Here is a 19,374-nt window from a genome sequence, read left to right as displayed (position 1 = left end):
ATAAAATACTACCATTCAAAAGTTTGGAGTCGGTAAGATTTATTTGTCAAAGGAATTCATAATACATAAGGACACATTAAATCAAGCTGATCAAATTAAGCTGACAATAAAACACAAAAATTATTGCAAAAGACTTCTATTTGAAATTAGCGGTTCCCTGTCAAGGGAACTTCGAACTGCGTCCTCTGAAGGGACACTATGGGGAACACCTCGTCGTGACCCGTGTCTGAAGCATACTTTGAAAAACGCCAATGTGTTGGCCGGCGACAGCCTCTGACGTCGCTACCGGCGCGACTATAAATACGCGCCCGTAGGACCCGTCACTTATCTTCTTCGTCTTCATTGACTGTTTTGTTTGAAGCGTGCATCTGAGAAACGACCAGAATGGTAAGAGCGATCTATTATCGTTATCATGGCATCCACTAGCAAGGCGTTTAAACAGTGTGTGCATCCATGTCAGCGTTATTTGACACCTGATGACACACACAGTCTTTGCGTCTCTTGTTTGGGCGAAGAGCACGCGCGCGATGTCCTTGAGGGGGCAATCTGCGCGCACTGCGAGCGTTTTTCTGTGGAAAAGCTCCGCTCTCGTTTGTCATCTGGATCTCGCGGCTCAGGACCCGCCGTTGCCGAGGCACGGAGGAGAATGAGCTCGTGGGGATCACAGGTGGATCTCGCTGAGGAGTTTAGAGAGGGACTTTTCCTCTCACACTCTCCGGCGGCAAACGAGAGCGAACTTCGAGAGGAAGATGCGTTGTCATTAACCCTTTCTGACACTGAAGTTAGTGCTCTGCTGGGTTCTACCCAGAAAGAGCAGGAGATATTTGAGAGTGGTGAAGAAGCTGAGGCTGAGCCGCTCATTTCTCCTGCTCTGCGTATGGGGAGCTGTTAGAGGTTATGGATCACGCCGCGGCAAAATAAAAATAAATAATTAAATAAATAAATAAATAATTAAATTAAATTAAATTAAATTGAATTAAAATTAAAATAAATAAACTTGCCATGGACGTGTGCCAGAAAGGTAACGTCGCGAGGTAGCCTCGAAGAGTGTTATTTTTCTGACCATAGCTGCCAGCCCAGGTGAGCCTCCCATTCTTGCCTGACTTACATGCAGAAGTCGAAAAGGAATGGAAGAGGCCGTTTTTCTCTCGCATCCATCGGTTTCAGCATACGAGTTATGCTGATATCGATGGCATGCACGAGGACGGCTATGAGAGGATGCCCCCTGTAGAAGAGATGCTGGCTTGCTATCTCTCAGGGGGGAACATCCTCTCTAAAATCTCCCTCTTTGCCATCTAAGCCCTTCCAGGATACATCCCGCTTAAATGGTAAATCATACGCAGTAGCAGAGCCCGAACAACAAAGGGGTCCTGGCCCATCTCGATCTGAGGATCGAAGACGGGCGCAGAAGGCTAGTGTCGCGGCTCGCGCTCCTCCCCCGCCTGAGGGCAGGGGCAAAAGGAATCGCGTGTCACAAAGAGGTAAGCAGGGTCTGAGGGATGTGATTCAGACGGGGCAGCGTTCTCGTCCGGATCAGAGCGATACCTAGGAGTTCATCACTTCCTTTTTGGATGTTTTTAAATTCTGTTTCATTTCTCCCCTGCCTAATTCCCCTGTAGCCACCAGCGCTCCACCTGATCGTGGTTAGGTGGAAAGTTTCTCACATAACGGTCTCCTATCCTGGACCTGTTATGTTTTTGGTTGGTCCTATTTTCATAGTGACCACCTTACTGACGGTCCGGACCAAAAGGGGGCGCCCCGTAAAGCGGGACTCCAGTACAGGAGGGTGGGTGAGTATGTAACCCTTTCTGCTTATGGGTGTTATGTTGCTGGTGGTTATGTCTTCTAACAGACTCTGTGAGTTTCTTTTACAGTGCTCAGTTCCAGCCTTGTGCTCTGGCCACGATCACACGCTTTCGGCAGGCGGCCGTGCCGCGTGGGTTCGCCCCCCAGGGCGCGACACCCACCGCGGAGCGAGTTCCACGTGCGGGAAGCAAGCGCTCTGCGGTTGCTCGTCCCACACCCCTCCCGAGGAGCCTGGCTGATGGTCAGAGCTGGCACAGCACTGCAGGGAATTTCATGGATATCCGGCCAGGTCACCCTGAGGGGCCGCCTGGCCGCTTGGCGCATCCGGGGAGGTGGTAGTTACGGAGTCCTTCTGCATGTACTGCCTCAGGTGATGCTCCCCTCGCTTGAGGGTTGGAGCTCGCCTCTCCCGTGCGATCCAGCGCCTCTGCGATGCTTAGGAACCTTTCTGTACACACGCTAAGCCTGTGTACTGTCTCAAAACCACATGGTGGTCAGTGTGCACGTGAACACTTTGCGCACTGTCTCAAATCCACGTAAGTGGTAAGTGTGCACGCAAGGCTCTGCGCACTTTCTAAAATCCTGTACGGTAAGGGTTACGCGCTCCGCTTCGTTCCCTTTCTTAAGATGATTAGCCCCGAGGTTTCTTGGGCTTCATTCAACCAGTGTGTATTTGTTATACACCCCAAGCATCGCTTCCCTCAACATGAGGGGCTGTGTGGACTCCCGCATATTGTGGTTTTTTCAGATAGTAGGCTTCACCAGGCCTCTCTAATGGTGAGCTCCCACATACTGTGGTTGCCAGGTAGTAGGCCTAACCAGGCCTCCCTGGAGATTTAGCTCCCACATACTGTGCGTTTCCACTAAATAGCATATTGTGGTTTTCAGATAGTAGGCTTCACCAGATCTCTCTGAAGGCGAGCTCCGACATACTGTGGTTGTCAGGTAGTAGGCTTCACCAGGCCTCCCTGGAGATTTAGCTCCCACATGCTGTGCGTTTCCACAAAAAAAAAAACAAAAAAAAAACAAGCTCCCACGGTTTGTGGTTGTCAGGTAGTAGGCCTCACCAGGCCTCCCTGGAGTCGAGTTCCATATTACCTTCCACTGAGGTGGTTATCTGGTAACAAGGTAGTAGGCCTCTCTAGGCCTCTCTGTAGGTGAACTCCCACATAGTGTGGTTATCAGATAGTAGGCTTCACAGGTCTCTCTGAAGGTGAGCTCCCACATACAGTGGTTGTCAGGTAACTTTCCTGTACACACGCTAAGCCTGTGTACTTTCTCAAAACCACATGGTGGTCAGTGTGCACGTGAACACTTTGCGCACTGTCTCAAATCCACGTAAGTGGTAAGTGTGCACGCAAGGCTCTGCGCACTTTCTAAAATCCTGTGCGGTAAGGGTTACGCGCTCCGCTTCGTTCCCTTTCTTAAGATGATTAGCCCCGGGGTTCCTTGGGCTTCATCCAACCAGTGTGTATTTGTTATACACCTCAAGCACCGCCCCTTAACATGGGGGGCTGTGTGGGCAATTCTCGCGGTAGTTTGGCAGCGCTCCCCTTTTCTAAAAGGGTCGCCTATGAGCATGCTGCTCGGAGCTCGGAGTCCTCCTCTCATGGGAGACTGAATTCTCGGTTTTTTCATCAGAGCGCTCCAGTACTACATACTGTTTTGAGACGCACTGTGAGAGCAGACATCCTGCTGAGGCAGGGGCTGAGGCTCGGGGAATGGCGCCTTCGCACCAAGGTGTTGAAGTAGAGTTAGAGAGGTTGGCCAGACCTGGGTGGATCGGCTTTGCGGCTCAAGAGAGCGTCGCACTATCCCCTCTGGCTTCCTCTGACTCATCCAGCTCCATTGGGGCTGGACGCCATGGTACAGGCGTGGCCGAGGCTTCATCTGTACATTCGGTCCTCCAATTGCTCTGCTCCCGGGCCATTCCATCTACGAGCTGCTCTATCAGAGTGCCACGAGAGCCCCTCCTTTGTGACAGGCAAGACTTGGTAATAAACAGTGCTAAGTTCTTAGCCGTATCCCTTTAAAGGAATCTTTCGTGATTCCAAGCCTTCAGCTCTACCCCGGGCCGAGGCCCTTCAGGTAAGTTGGGTATGTAGCTTAGGCCTTTGGCCATAAGGGATAATGTCATGGACAGCCGTCGAACCGTCCCAGGGGCGACTCCCGGTGAAATGGTAGAGTTGGTACTTAGTGTTTGCCATGATTCTGGCCTGCACTCCCCTCAGCATGGCGGCGTGGGTATACTGTTCCCCATAGTGTCCCTTCAGAGGACGCAGTTCGAAGTTCCCTTGACAGGGAACGTCTCAGGTTACGAATGTAACCATGGTTCCCTGAGAGGGAACGAGACACTGCGTCCTCTAGCTCCCTGCCATGCTTCGGACGCAAGCTTCACGAAGAAGATAAGTGACGGGTCCTACGGGCGCGTATTTATAGTCGCGCCGGTAGCGACGTCAGAGGCTGTCGCCGGCCAACACATTGGCGTTTTTCAAAGTATGCTTCAGACACGGGTCACGACGAGGTGTTCCCCATAGTGTCCCTTCAGAGGACGCAGTGTCTCGTTCCCTCTCAGGGAACCATGGTTACATTCGTAACCTGAGACGTTTTCAACATTGATAATAAAAATAAATGTTTCTTGAGCAGCAAATCAGCTTAGAATGATTTCTGAAGGATCTTGTGACACTGAAGACTAGAGTAATGACTGCTGAAAATTCAGCATTGCCATCACAGGAATACACACACACACATATATATATTAATAATAGAAAACAGCAATTTAAAATTGGAATAGTAGGCTATTTTGTTGTATTACTGTTTCCACTGCATTTCTGATCAAATAAATGTAGCTTTAATGAGCATAGGAGACTTTCAAAAAGAACTTTTCTGCCTTTTTTTCCTCCCAAACTTTAATATGTTAAATCCTGGCTGTAATAAATTTTTGACAACTTTGAAAAATTAATTGAGCTGCCAGTCTAGATGGCACAAGATGGGACATTAAATTCTTATATATCAGTCAATCAATACCAATCCAACATTAAATATGCAGGAATGATTCTATATATATATATATATATATATATATATATATACACTTTTTTTAATATATATATATATATTTTTCCCACCTCTGCTCATTTAATTTCATGGCCAGCACAGCACATATTGTACATCTTAAGAAGCACTGGCTGCTAATGTAGCTGTTGTTGTTTTTTCCAATGAGCTGTTTGGGTGTGTTGCCATGTAAGAGGAATGTTTCTCAGGTTTCTAAAGCATTCTCCGTTGTGCATGGAGCTGTAACTAAACTCACATTTGTACAGGTTCAAGTTGAATGCAAATCCCAACAAATTTAAAACATTTTAGGGATTGCCCTGCTAAGTATTTCACTTGTTTTAAAATATAAAACCAATTTAAATGTAAAATAATTAAAATAAGATGTAAAGTTCTTTTAAAGTATAGTTTATTAAAACATTTAAATATTATAAATGTATAATAGTATAAATATTACAAAGATTTTTTTATTTTAATACCAAGTACAGTCGCCAGTTCTGTAGCTATAGCTGATGCTAAACCCCAGGTTTCAAGGCACCAGATATGAGCTTACTTGAGAGGCACTGTGGTGGTCCGACAATGTGTTGACCTGGACAGTGATGGAAGTCTGAAATCATCTCTCCCCCACGAGGAAGGCAGTGGAAGCACAGAACTGGAGAGCAGGTACGTCCGGACCAGAGTGCGATTTCTCTGCATTGCCCACTGATGCTTTAACTCCACGGTGTTCATGCTCAGTCCAGATGGTCCCCTGGTCGCACTCATATCTGCCCGACAGCCCCAGACAGACTGCAGCTGCCCCTCAGGAGAGCATGTGTCCATATACACTGATCAATCATTCATGTGCATTAAAAATACATCAGGCAAGCCCATTGGTCGCACACCACCAAATTCTCCCTCCCTGTCTCCCTTTCCCTGATTCTGTTGTCAGTTTACAGCAAACAGAAAGACTTGAGCATTTCTGAGATGTCTTGGAACATGGGTTTATCTGATGCCAGGGTCATCATTAAATCACCATCAACTCAATAAATCCCAATGCTGGCAAACAAATTGTGTGTTGTGTGAAATATGTAATTTCTAAAGAACAATTTAAAATAAACTATAAAACACTAAAATTTATTAATAAAGATTATAGGATACATTTTTTCTTCTTCAGAATCTCTTAATTCAATGAGAAAATCACATGAAACTTCTAACTTTTTCTGGAAACAGACATGTTTGCAAATCATCAAATTTATCAGTCGTAAATTACACAAGTGTAATATTTCATTGTCAATAACACTTAACAATCCCTGTGAAAATCCTCTTTAAGTGCATTTATTAAAAACACTGGCCAAGAAAACCCTAACCCACATTTACTGCACCACACTTCTCAGACTGCAGGTTTATTTTCCTTTTTGAACGATTTCCAGAAGTAGCTGTCAGCCAATAGGACACAACAGTGATAAAACAAGAGAAACATAGCACCTTGACCTTAATTGATACTGGACAGCAGCCTGGGTGCTACTGGGTTACAGAGGTCTGTCTGCGTTTGTAAACCTACAGAACAAACTCTTAAACCTCTATCAAGTTTTTCCAGCAAGTTTAATGAATAGACATTAAATACTGTGCCATTCCAAGTGATTAAATTATTATTTAGAAACTCTAAAACAAAGTCAGCTACATGGTCAAGGTTTTGCAGTACCAAGTAAAATACAATGGTTTCATCTAATTTTTTTTCCCCAAAACCAGACATAGGGATCTTTATGTAGTTTATTTAAAAACTGGATATAAACATGTTGCATCCAGCGTGATTTCCCAAGCTGCCACGGCACACTCCAACAGGACTATATGGGACAAACAGAGAGAGTGGAAAGGAAGAAGAGAAGGAAGGAGGAAAAAAAAAAAAGGTCAAAATGAGTAATCTGGTTGCATAACAAATCACACAATCTTTTCAATTAGTAGAAATTAACATTAGCAAGCCTCCGGTGACTGCACGCGCACCTTCCGGAACGGACAAGGTTTTTATACTTATCGCATTCATCGTTGTACTATTCTTTGAAACGAAAGGGGGGGATGAGGAGTAATTGTCCTCTAAAACCATTAGGAATTACCGGTGAGAAGTCCCTTGCTGTGCCAAGTCTTGTGATGAACGAGTTGATGAATCAATCATTTTTTTATGTACAAACTTAAAACAATCTTAAACTATTTATTTCACATCAAACACAAGACAACTTTAAGCAAATAGTGTATAATTCTATAGAATTCTAGAATTTGAATTATATTTTTATATAAAAAAAAAAGTACTTCAAATAAAAAGCCTTGGAAAAACTGCAAAAACAACAACAACAACAAAAAAAAAAAACGATGCATTGTTTTCCATCAAACTCTTATCGGGTGCTTTCTAAACATTAAACTGCTTCTGTTTCACACAAATGCCAGCACAGGCGTGCATGTTCGGCTAGAATCGCCCTGAACTCATGCATCTTGCTGCTCATGAGTGATGCTGCGGTCTTAAGGCCCCGATACACTTCAAACAAAGTTAATGTGAAAAGTGAAAAGGCTGAGTGATGGTATACTGATAAACTTTCCAACACTCCTGTGCTGCTAGAGGAGGGGTGTAGATGAATGTAAACATGACTCACAACACTTGGGTGTATCCCCTAAATCAGGGTTGGGGAACGTTGATCCCGGCGGGACTGTGTCCCTGCAGAGTTTAGCTCCAACCCTAATCAAACACACCTGATACAGGTAGGCTTTTTTTTCAGGGTTGGAGCTAAACTCTGCAGGGACACAGGCCCTCCAGGATCAACGTTCTCCACCCCTGCCCCAAACACAATGATGAAATGGTGGTGTTTCTAGGTGTGAGACAGGTACTGATGGTCAGATTATAGACAAAAGAATAATGATTAGAAGCAGTTCAGTCTAGTTTGCAATTCAAAAGAACCTTACCATTTCTATAATCAGTCCTTTAAGTGTGAATGGCTCATAGTCTGAAAACTTTAGCATGATGTGGAAAAAAAAATATTGGAGTCAGTTTGTTACTTTATTTTATAAGTGCTCATTTATTTTATTAATCTGGATAAATTACACTTTTGGATTATTTTATTTGGTGTCATGATTGGATAAAGACAAGGTTTTCTATTGTTATGTTCCTGTGGTATTTCATTTATTGGGTACCTTTTAAATTCACAACATCGGCAGCAGCTGTATTTTAAACATGTATTTGGTACTTGCTTCCTTTTATCTTTACTATTTCCTTTCATTCTTTTCATAGGTTTGAAAAACTTGCATCTGATGTTTCTCATCTTGCATCTTTGATGTCGTTTCTTGCATAACTCCCCAAATGCTCTCATTGGTTGAGATGCGCGATGACGCTCATTCCAGTACTGATCAACATCCCACCCTTCCTGTGAACCATGGTTTGTCTGTTTATGAATTCAGAGCCAGTGAGCAACAGACTTTCAAAATAATATTAATAATAATGTCAATACGCGATACAATAAATGTCGCCGTTAATTAATGCGTTAACGCGTTAACTTGCCCAGCCCTAATAATATACATATCCAGACTATGATAATTTTTTCTGCCTGTGCGACTACATTTTGTGTGCGGTTGCACTGGTGTAACCACCGCGTTGTTCAACAAAGCTACATAAGCTCTGCCTATTCTGTTGCATATGAGAAACATCAAATGGCAAACAAAATTGATAACATAACGAAACGCTACTCATTTGACTAGCCAGCCCTTAGAGCTTAGTTTATACTTGGCATGTCAGCAGGAGCACAGAGGTGCATGAAGTAAAAATGACATGAATACTGAGGAAACGATGGATTGTTTTCAAGCTAAAGTAAAGTAAAAGAACGCTTCTTAAACCAGAGACGGTGAACATATTGTTTTTCTTATAAAAAAATAAAAAAAATACAAGCAATGTCAGCAAGTTTAGTTTTTACTTTTCTTTTTGTTTTTATTTTGAAAAGTGTATGTTTGCCGTTTACCTCAAGTTACGGTATGGAGGCTCTCTTTTATTCATTTTTTGATTTGATTTCTCAGTGTTTGCTAAACTTTCTGTAATTTATTAGTCGGTATATAATATAGCATGTGGTGTTTGCCATGCTTCATCTCACTCATTTTTGTTAATAAACGTTTTGTAAGCTAGTCTGTTATTGTATCCTATTGCTTTATTGTTGTTGTCTTATTTAATTAAGAATTAACAATGAACCATATTTTGTTTTAGTCTTAAAAAGTGAAAGGTGTCTAGACATATGCAAGCAAAACAGACAATGATCTTTTCTTGTAAAATGTGAAAGATTGCGACTTCTAAAGTGAAAGCATCCGAAGCCCAGCTTATAACATTGTAAAAGTGGATCTCCCGTTCAGATCACAAATAGTACTACTGATGAAAACGAATGGGTTGAAAGTTAACCACTTTCATTTTAATATAACTATAAACTATGATAAAAGTTAATCAGCATGCATGCATTATTAAAGGGGTCATATGATGTGATAAAACATTTTCTCTCTCTTTGGAGTTTTATGCAAGTTCAGACTATACTATAATATACATAGTCTCACACTGAAATAATAATTCAGTGTCATAATTTATTATAGAAGAATGACACAGACCTCCACATTATTGTCCAGAGCACAGGAAAATTCCGTGCCCATATTGCTCAGTTGCTGAGAACAGGTTTCTCGGTTGATCTAAAAAAAAACAAAACAAAACAAAAAGTTCTACTCCATCACACATACACATACAGTATCATCATTTGCTTTTCATTGTAAAGTGGTTGGTGCATGCTTACCCATATTTCAAAGTTGATGATGCTGCTTAACCTCCATCAATCACCCGAGGCCCCTGCAGTAAGAGAAAGGCAATGAGGATACAGAAATAATCCATTATACACAGTCCTATGTTAACTGCTTTATATGACTGACTTACAGCAGACTGTTATCATTAATAATACTTAATACTGCATATAAGATCTGAAAATATTGGGTAAAAGTTTCAGCAGTACTTTTTGAAAATAAATAAAGTTCTTTCAAAAAATAAAAACCCTATTATGGCAACTACTCAAGCACATAATGGTGAAATAAATGGTTAGGCATATTGAAGTTAAAACTAAGTCACTTTGTTTTTGAATATACAGGTGAAGAGCAAATATTTCTTCATCTCATGCAAGAACATGTTTACAGTTGCTGTACAGCTCACTAACTGACAAAGTCAATGACATGTGAACTCCATACAGACAACACCTCAAACACAATCCCAAATTTCTTACAGATGTGTTAAAGATCTGCCTCTCTGAGGCAGCCACTAGGTCACAAAGTTAGTTCTGGCATCACACTCCATAGAGGTAGAAACTCAAGGCCCATACTAGGATTATCAAAGTGACAGACTGGGGCCAAGGTGAATGGATCACAGTGCAGATAAACAAACACACACCCCCACAGAATGCTGATCCAGCACTATAAACATGTTTTACAGAAGCACCCCGATCATCCACAGGAGGAGCAGGAATACACAGTGAATTTAGGGCACCCTTACTACAGGCTGTTCAGTAACATGGCTGCGATACAGTGCTAGAGAACAGGTCACTGTCATGAGTGCAATATTTGTGAAGAATAAAGGATCAAAGCAGATTGGGGAGAAAACTTTAAAAGCACCGTTTCATTACCCCGAGTATTTTCCACCCAGTCCACATAGGGAGGTTTGTAAAGTCTGGAGGCAGTATAACTGTGATATCCATGTAGTTATGAAGCAAACAGACTATTTAAGACTGCCAGGGTTGAGAATTGAGAAAAGGAGAGAGAAAGAACTATTTACACTGCCTTAAACACATTTTTCAACATCAAGACAACAAAAAGTAAAGGCTATCCAATATAGGAGTTTGCTAAAAGACTACAACAGTTGATAGACAAGCACTCAAGAGTCTTGAGGGTCTTATATGCTTGACATTTGCAAAAAGCACTTTTTTGAATGGAATGAATGGAAATTGTGTGTAATATGAACATAACTCAAAATTAGGGCTGCAAGATAAATCACATGCAACTGTCATGTGCTTCTCACATGTGATTAGTAGTAAATCTCCATGACGTGCTTTCAGATGGAGCAGCATTTACTACACAAAGCTGTAGTTTACTGACAAGCTACGCTATCTATCATTCATTATCACAGACAAACAACATGCGATTGTTTGTGCAGCCCTACTCAGAGAGCACCACTGGGGTAACTGGCAAATGCTGACAAATAAATATGATAAAAAGATAACATTTTTAGATTGCTATAAAAAACATTATTTAAATAAATGCTGTTCTTTTGAACTTAATTCTCAGAAAAAAAAAAGAAAAAAGAGAACTATTTAAAGGTGACCTGGTTGCAATGTACTTAACTATATTACAGTAAATTATGAATAATTAGAAGCAACAAACACTAAACCTAACCTTACAGTACAGTAGAGGTGGGAATCACCAGAGGCCTCACAATACGATATTATTGTGATTTTAAATATATTGCGATGTTCTGCGATATTGCAATTTATTACCCTTTTCCAACTTCAAGTTAATGTCCCCGGAGGAAAACTTTGGCAACAACTGTTTCAACTAAAAATAAACATTTCTCAGTTTATCTCACTTCAGTTTTATTGCTGCAGTGAAAAAAGTGATTGTCCAGCAGACAAACTGACCAACACTTTCATGAAAACCTGTCAATATGTTGTATGCTCCTGGAAAACTCAACTATTTGTATTATAGTCTATTGTAGTCCACCTTAAATGTAAACAGGTATTCAGTGCTGTGCTACTCCAGGTATTTTGAACAATGCTACTTGAACTTGTACTTAAAAGTTGTGCAGGCCCTTCAGCAATTGGAACATTTGAAAGCAAATTATTGTTCAATTTAAATTAAATGAAATAATAACATATAGTCTTACAGGGATGCACAAAAATGAAAATTCTGGATTGCTTGGCTAAAAACGAAAATGCTTTGCAATGATTATAATTTATTAAATAATATAAAGTAATTTTGTAAGACTTTTTAAATTACATTTAAATTAAAACTACATTTTAAATCATATTGAAAAAAAAATGACTTTACTGAAAGTAACAAAACTGGACAGAATATATATTAATATTGGTAATTTTACAATAAGGTTAATAAGTTAACTACTCTTAAACTAAGAATGAACAATAGTACTTCAGCATTTATTAATCTTAGTTTATGTTAATTTCAACTTGTTCACAGTTAATGCAGTCTGAATAAACATGAACTAACAGTGAACAACTGTATTCTACTACTGTATTCTGTTCTAAATTTATTAACATTAAGAATACTGTAATTAATGTATTGTTCATGGTTCATGTTAATTAAAACATTATCTTACATGAACTAATGGAGCCTTACTGAAAAATGTTACCTTAATATTAAATATCCAAACTTTTAAATATAATACTATTAATATTAAATATATTCAGTTCTATGTAAAATAATCAGATATAAATAGTTTTTTTGGACCAATTATACAAATAAATGTATAGTCCTACAAAACTATTATTATTAGAGCATATGAGCAGAGCATCAGTGAAGGTAGCATCATTTAACCAGTGTTGCCCAGTACAGCTGTACACCATGCTACATCACAGTAGCGCTACTCTAATAAGAGCAAGTATACTGCATAGAAATATCCTCAGCGTTATTTGAGCGGACTTTCAAAAACAAAAAAGTATAAGATTAAGAAATATTTATTGAGCATCAAATCAACATCATAGAATGATTTCTGAAGGATCACGTGACCCTGAAGCCTGGAGAAATGACTGCTGACAATTCAGCAGTGAAATACATTTTAAAGTATAGTAAAACTGAAAAAAATGTAATTGGACTAATTTCACAGTAATACCATTTTCATAGAATCATCACTCTCTTCGGTAAGCACATGACGTTTCAAAAACACATCTTTACCACACCAAACTTTTTGTAGTTTTTGTATGTATAAGAAACTGGAGCAGCAATTGTCAAAAATGTAGCTGCTTCAGCTTAAATTAGGCAAAAGGGATATTTTGGAAACAAAAAAAAAATGTAGCAAGCCCCACACTGTAACCATGAAATCCAAGTGCTGTTTAACTTGAATCAAAAGTGGACTAAAAATAAAAGCATTTTCTGAATATTTCTATCCAGATTTAAGTTCTTAGAACCATAGCCTTCCCCATAAACAAACCAATTTTTTCCTGCCCAAGCAGTACATGAAGTCAATAGAACGCCACCACCCCACTTAATGAGGTCCTTAAATTCTATTACTGCACACTGCTTAAATACATGAAGAAGTGATGCTGCTGCTGAGTGGAACACATTACAGAGCAGCTGAAATACACAGAGGGAGCCAAAGTACCAAATACATTTGAAATACTGCTTACAAAAACAATTTCTGCACCGTGAATCCATTTTCAGGAGTGTAACGCCAGAACCCTGGTAGTATTTCAACACGGCTGATGAAAGTAGTACTTTATTTGCATGGAACAAAAGACAAGATCACTTACCTTTTCCGGTGTTATGCAAGCATACCTCTTGATGCAATTAAGTCCAGGCTCAACTGTCCACTGATCTGTAGAACTAATCCTCAATGTTATCAACTGCTGGAGTCTGTGGGTAAGCTGGACACTGGGCCCTAATGCTCAGCTATAGCACCACCATTCACTCAATACACAGTACAGACAGAGACAAGCTCTTGTCACACTTGCTAAATCTCAGGAGCCTGAAAAGGCAAGTTTCCACTGTATTCTGCCAAGAGGAAAAACACTCTTTACCATATGGTCACACGGTCAATAGCATATGGAAATGTATGGTCCCAGTGTATACAGTGCTAACTACATGCAGGGTGATGTCAACAATTTGGCAAATGTTATGTGATATATTCTGTATAAATTCATACTAGTCTATACAAATTCCAGAAATGAATTAAGATGTTCTAATTAAAAGGAATGTTATTATTATTATTTTTTTAACTTAATTTAACTGAACTTTATTAAAGGTGCAGTAAAAAAAAAAAAAAAAAAAGACTTTCTAAGTGGTTAAGTGGTTTAAAAGTATTTATATATTTGGTGGAAGGTGTAAGACCAAGAAATGTTCGTCCAATCAAAATTCTCATTCCAAGTTTTTCAATTGACTTTCCTACCTGCCGGTAAACATGTATTTGCATACTCGGTTCACGCAGACAGGATACGTCATCAGCACAATCACATACGCTATGCAGACAGAGTGAAAAAGGCAGGTAAGCATCAACAACCTGATCTTCCTACCTGGTATTGTAGTACTCTTACTAACTGTATAATGAAGTTTTCTCACCAGTGTATAACATGATGCATTGTAGTAATTTTGTCTCTGGTCATCTAATCTGTGTGTGTATATGCCTTCAGGGGGCGTGGCTTTGGACGGCGATTGGAGGGAGGGTGGGACTTTCAGTGCTATCAGACTAAAGTTAGCATTTTCCAAGATCTCCTACAGCACCTTTACTTTATTAACTTTGTGACTTAAATTTTTCACTGTATAAAAATTATTCCAATGGCTCTAAGCAGGGAATTAATAAAAATATTTACCAAAAAATGTATGACATTTACTAACCCTTGTGTTGCTCCAAACCCATGTGACTAAAGGTGCAGTCACATTTCCCATTGCTATTTGAAATTTCACACTTTTTTTTGAGCCACCTGAATGTGACCATTTTTAGGAAACTCTGAACGGACTATCGAAACTTCATTTCTATGTCAACTTCGTCATCTCTCATTGAATTTGACTACTTTAGATACACTACCATTCAAAAGATTGTTTTTTTTTTAAAGAAATAAATAAATGAACATTTATTAATGGATGCAATAAATTAATCAAACTGAAGATGTTACAAAAACAATGTTACCAAAGTTTTGTATTTCAAATAAAGGTTATTTTTAACTTTTGGTTTTTCAAAGAAGCCTGAGAAGAAAAAAAACATTACGATCTCCATTAGGCAAGTTTTCAAAAAGTGATTTATTTTACTTTGGAAAAGGTTTATTTAATTATTTAGTACTGAGCACCAAATCAACATATTACAATGATTTCTGAAAAAAAAAAGCAAAAACTGCAGCTGAACTCAACTAGTAGCAGGATGAAGACTGTTACAACTTAATCCCAAATCATTTCCACTGCTCTGCCACAAATGGACCAGCTGACATCATGTCAGTGATTCTCTCGTTAACAGGTGAGTGTGTTGACGAGGGCAAGGCTGTCATGCTGATTGAGTTAGATTAACAGACTGGATGCTTTAAAAGGAGGATGGTGCTTGAAATCATTGTTTTTCCTCTGTTAACTATGGTTCTTAGCCAAGGGAGTGGGGCTCTCTCAAAATGAGAACACAGCCATGAATAAAGAATGGTATAAAAACATCCTTGGAGAGGAACTTTTGCCAACCACCCAAGAACAGTTAGGTGATTATTAATGCCTTTTCCAGCATGTTGGATCACCTTGCCATTAGGTGATAACTAAGTGATAACTAAGCGGCTCGGGGACAAACAAAACAAAAAACTTCAAAATTGTGGGTTCATGGACAGGCAGCTCCCAAGACCTTAATTCCATTGTGAACTTGTGGTCAATCCTCAAGAGACGGGTGGACAAACAAAAACCCACAAATTCAGACAAACTCAGAGAATTGATTATTTAAGAATGGGCTGCCATCAGTCAGGATGTGGCCCACAAGTTGATTGACAGCATGTCAGGATGAACTGCAGAGGTCTTGAAAAAGAAGGGTCAACACTGCAAATAATGAGTCTTTACATAAACTTAACGTGATTGTCAATAAGAGCCTTAAACACTTACAAAATTCTTGCAATTATACTCAAGCATAACATAGTAACATCTGACAAACTGATATAAAAACACTGAAGCAGCAGACTTTGTGAAAATTAAAATTTGTCATTCTCAAAACCTTTGGCCTTGGCTATAGTCACAATAGACAATGGGCCACTTGTTTTGAACTGAAATTTTTATTTCACACAGATTCGTATGAAGCTTTTTTACTTTGCTTAAAAAAAAAAGCCAACAACTTTATTTTTGTATAGATTAAAAAATATGCAGGTTTGGAATGACATGAGAGCAAGCAATTTTCATTGAGTGACCTATATATATATTTCTTTTTTTTTTTTCATGATTCCTCTTTTCCAAATGTGGATCTGGATTGAAATGTTTATAACTATGGCAGTAAGCTGTAGAGAAAAAAAAAGAAAAAAGACAAACCCCCATTCCCCCAACACTATCAAACAGACACAATTAAAATGGTTTTCTTGCAGGACTTGGCAAACTGTAAAGTAATCATGCGATGTGCACTTACCAAGCCTGGAGTTGGTGTGGTGTTCTTGAAAATTGAGTCTGATAATTTATCTTTCTCTTCCTTCCTGCTAATATCCAGGCAACTAGCTACAAGAGCTTTAGGTGGGAATGAGAACACTTATCCCATGCATTCATTCAAAGCTTGAAAAACTTGAAAAAGGTGTTAAGACAGGAAAAATATACAAATAATCAGATTATAATTCCCATTTACTTCCTAGCCTCCTGTTAATTGTAAACAGGCCCCCTATCTTTGTCTAAACACTAAAGATATAACAATGTCAAAATCTCACGATACAATATTATTGTGATATACATCTATATAAATAAAAAATTGGGGGTGGCTAGTTGGTGATTACATTTTGCATTATTGTGCTGCATTTTGAGCGTTCACAATTAAGAACTACAACCCATGTTTCTTAACCAAGAAAACATAAGAAAAAAGACGTACCGGAACTTAAACCTGTTTAACTGCACACAGCAGTGGATACGTTTGTGACTTAATACGATGAAACTGGTATCTACTGCGTTTTTATTTTGGATGTTTTGATGTGCACGGCTTACATAAATTTAGCAGATACGTTTTTCATTGTAAAAACAGTGATCTATCATCGATGCTTGAGGCCTAGACCTTGAGAATTATATATAGTTTGTCAAAAATGCCCTTTTCATTTAATCTATTCGTAACTGTTGATGTGCAAACAATCTGTTTCAGTGCGCTGGCATCCTGGTGTTGGTTAACATGTTAAAGGGGATTCAACCCTCTTTTTATTTGTGATATACTGTCTCAGTCTAAATAACATTGATACTGGTGTTTCAGGAAGCTAAACAAATTAGAATATAATTATAATTACAACGGCATTGTAAAAATGTCACTGTAAAATAAATGATAATGAATAATTTAAAGGTGTATTATTTTAGCTTTATACCACAGTTGAGAAATTACAATACTTTCGTAAAGCTAGTAGGGGTGGGCGATATAGCATCAAAATTATATGATATTTAGCAGTTTTCTTTAAAATCAAAGCATAAATACACATCGAAGACATATCCTCATGGCATGGCTGAGACAGAAGAGACAAATTGTTGAATAAAGTTGTTAGTTTTGTTTTCTTTGTGTATAAAAAGCATTTTTGTCGCTTCATAACAATGGTTGAACCACTGATGGCAGATGGACTATTCTGATGATACTTTGAGACCTTGACAGTGTAATTTACTTGGCAGTTAATGGGACAGTAACAAAGCTAACGGTTTACATCCAAAATATCTTAAATTGTGTTCCGAAGATGAATGAAGCATTTAAGGGTTTGGAATGACATAAAGGTAAGTGATTAATTACAATAACATTTTTATTTTTTAATATGACATCCCATTTCTTTGTGGTCCCTCTTGACTTCGTCATTTGCTTGGTTTCAGCAATTCAGTAGGTGCGTTTACACGGACACTAGTAATCCAATCCAAAGACTAGAAGCACAATCAGAATAAAAAAAGTCACATGTAAACACGTCAATCGGATTGAATTGGCCAGATCCGACTAAAATTTTGATCAGATTGTAAGGGGTGGATAATCCCTTTTATAATCTGAGCGAGAGGACATGTAAACACTTGATCGGATTGAAAACGGACACGGGAAAGTGATGTAGACATAGCGTAATGACGTATGACGTGCGCAACAAGTTGTTCTTCCTGGTGACTAAAGTGTCATAAAGAAGTGTCCTGTCATTATAAAACTCCCCTTTCACTCAACGTATGTGAAGTGGAACAGGATCACGTCCCCCCAGTCCTTGTTTAAGACTCATCAACAGACGACTAGTTTTGTGTGCAAGAAAGGGCACTTTTACACCTTTTTTTATTTTATTTTAAGTAAAGTTAAGCAGCACAACAGTTCATGTGCTGGTCATCGCCTTATTAGGTCCTAAAGTAGATAAATATCACGTGTGCTTTTTAAAACAGTATTCAACAGCAGCGGGAAACTCTGTGTATTCATGCAGTGTGCTTATGTCAAGAGTAAATCCGACCAGAAGCTTGTAACATTTAAACGCGCACATCAACCCGATCACTTTATTCAGCGTTCATGTAAACACTACGTTCTGATTCGTCAGCAGAATGTATTCAATCCAATGGAAGCAAAAAGTGTCAATGTGAACACCTAGTGTTTCTCCTCATGCTCTCATTCAATAACTGATCAGCAGATTAACAGCCAATCAACATTCTGAATCGGGCCGTCCGTCGGCTTGGCTTTAAAACTCTGCTACCTGACATGAGCCTGAAGAGTCCAGAAAAACTCTCGGGCTTCGGGTTGTGTTCAAGGTAATGTTTAACTGATAGTTAGGCTGCACGATTAATCGAAATTAAATTTCAAAGTCGATAAATTGCGATTAGGCAGAATCTGCGATTATCACGCATATCTTTCAGTTAAGTACAGTTCTGTGTTCAGAAGTAAATAGCCATCTGATTATTATATATATATATATATATATATATATATATATATATATATATATATATATATATATATATATATATATATATATATAATAATGTTTTTTTTTTTTTTACTTTTATATACCTTTAGCACAAATGTTCCCGATCTGCTTTGACATGCTTTTTCCTCTCACAACACAGCAGACAAGATGAGTGCAATAAAACAAAAATTTATTGAGGGGAAACTTATGATGATGCCAAACGATGCAGGAAAAGCTGCACTATAGGGGAAATATAAACTTGTCCTTACAAGCAATAAAGAGCTCAGCGGCTCTGTGCAGTGCAGTGTAGGGCTTGCAAAAGTGATTTGGCTTACGACAGTAAGAAGACAGGTTCATCTTTACAGTGATACACTGACCTTGGATGCACTCGCTCAACAGCAGGTCTGTCCACTAGTAGCTACAAACAAGACATCAGTTTTCAGCTCCACCAGCTAAGTCTGTGTCAGCTTCAGTAAAATCCAATTTCACAGAAAAATTTGAAGTTTTGTTGGCGCAATATCAGTCCATTTCATACTGTTGCGGTAAAAGGTTTTATCGACCCAGAGCAAGACCTAATAAACATGGGGGATTACCTACCTATTTATACCCATCAAAACATCAGACAGTGGTCAAAAAAATATTGGTTGTTATGGGAGACATTAATATTGGGATGATCACGGTCATCTGGACTGGTGATCACCGCAAGAACAGTTTTGTGGCATATGTTGCT

The 19,374-nt window shown here is 39.1% G+C and overlaps 1 long non-coding RNA gene across 1 annotated transcript; it reads right to left on the bottom strand.

The window, feature by feature from the left end:
• Nucleotides 1-5,949: 5,949 nt before the first annotated feature.
• Nucleotides 5,950-18,623, bottom strand: LOC127979390 (uncharacterized). Its single transcript, XR_008158779.1, has 3 exons — nucleotides 9,639-18,623; nucleotides 9,460-9,537; nucleotides 5,950-6,680 (listed from the first exon to the last, which is right to left on the bottom strand). It is a non-coding gene; the product is annotated as an uncharacterized LOC127979390 (long non-coding RNA).
• Nucleotides 18,624-19,374: the final 751 nt, after the last annotated feature.

This window comes from Carassius gibelio, chromosome B19 (genome assembly GCF_023724105.1).
Source record: "Carassius gibelio isolate Cgi1373 ecotype wild population from Czech Republic chromosome B19, carGib1.2-hapl.c, whole genome shotgun sequence".
Taxonomy (NCBI): domain Eukaryota; kingdom Metazoa; phylum Chordata; class Actinopteri; order Cypriniformes; family Cyprinidae; genus Carassius; species Carassius gibelio.
The sequence above is the reverse complement of the archived record's forward strand: the minus strand, read 5'-3'. Positions and strand labels throughout refer to the sequence as shown.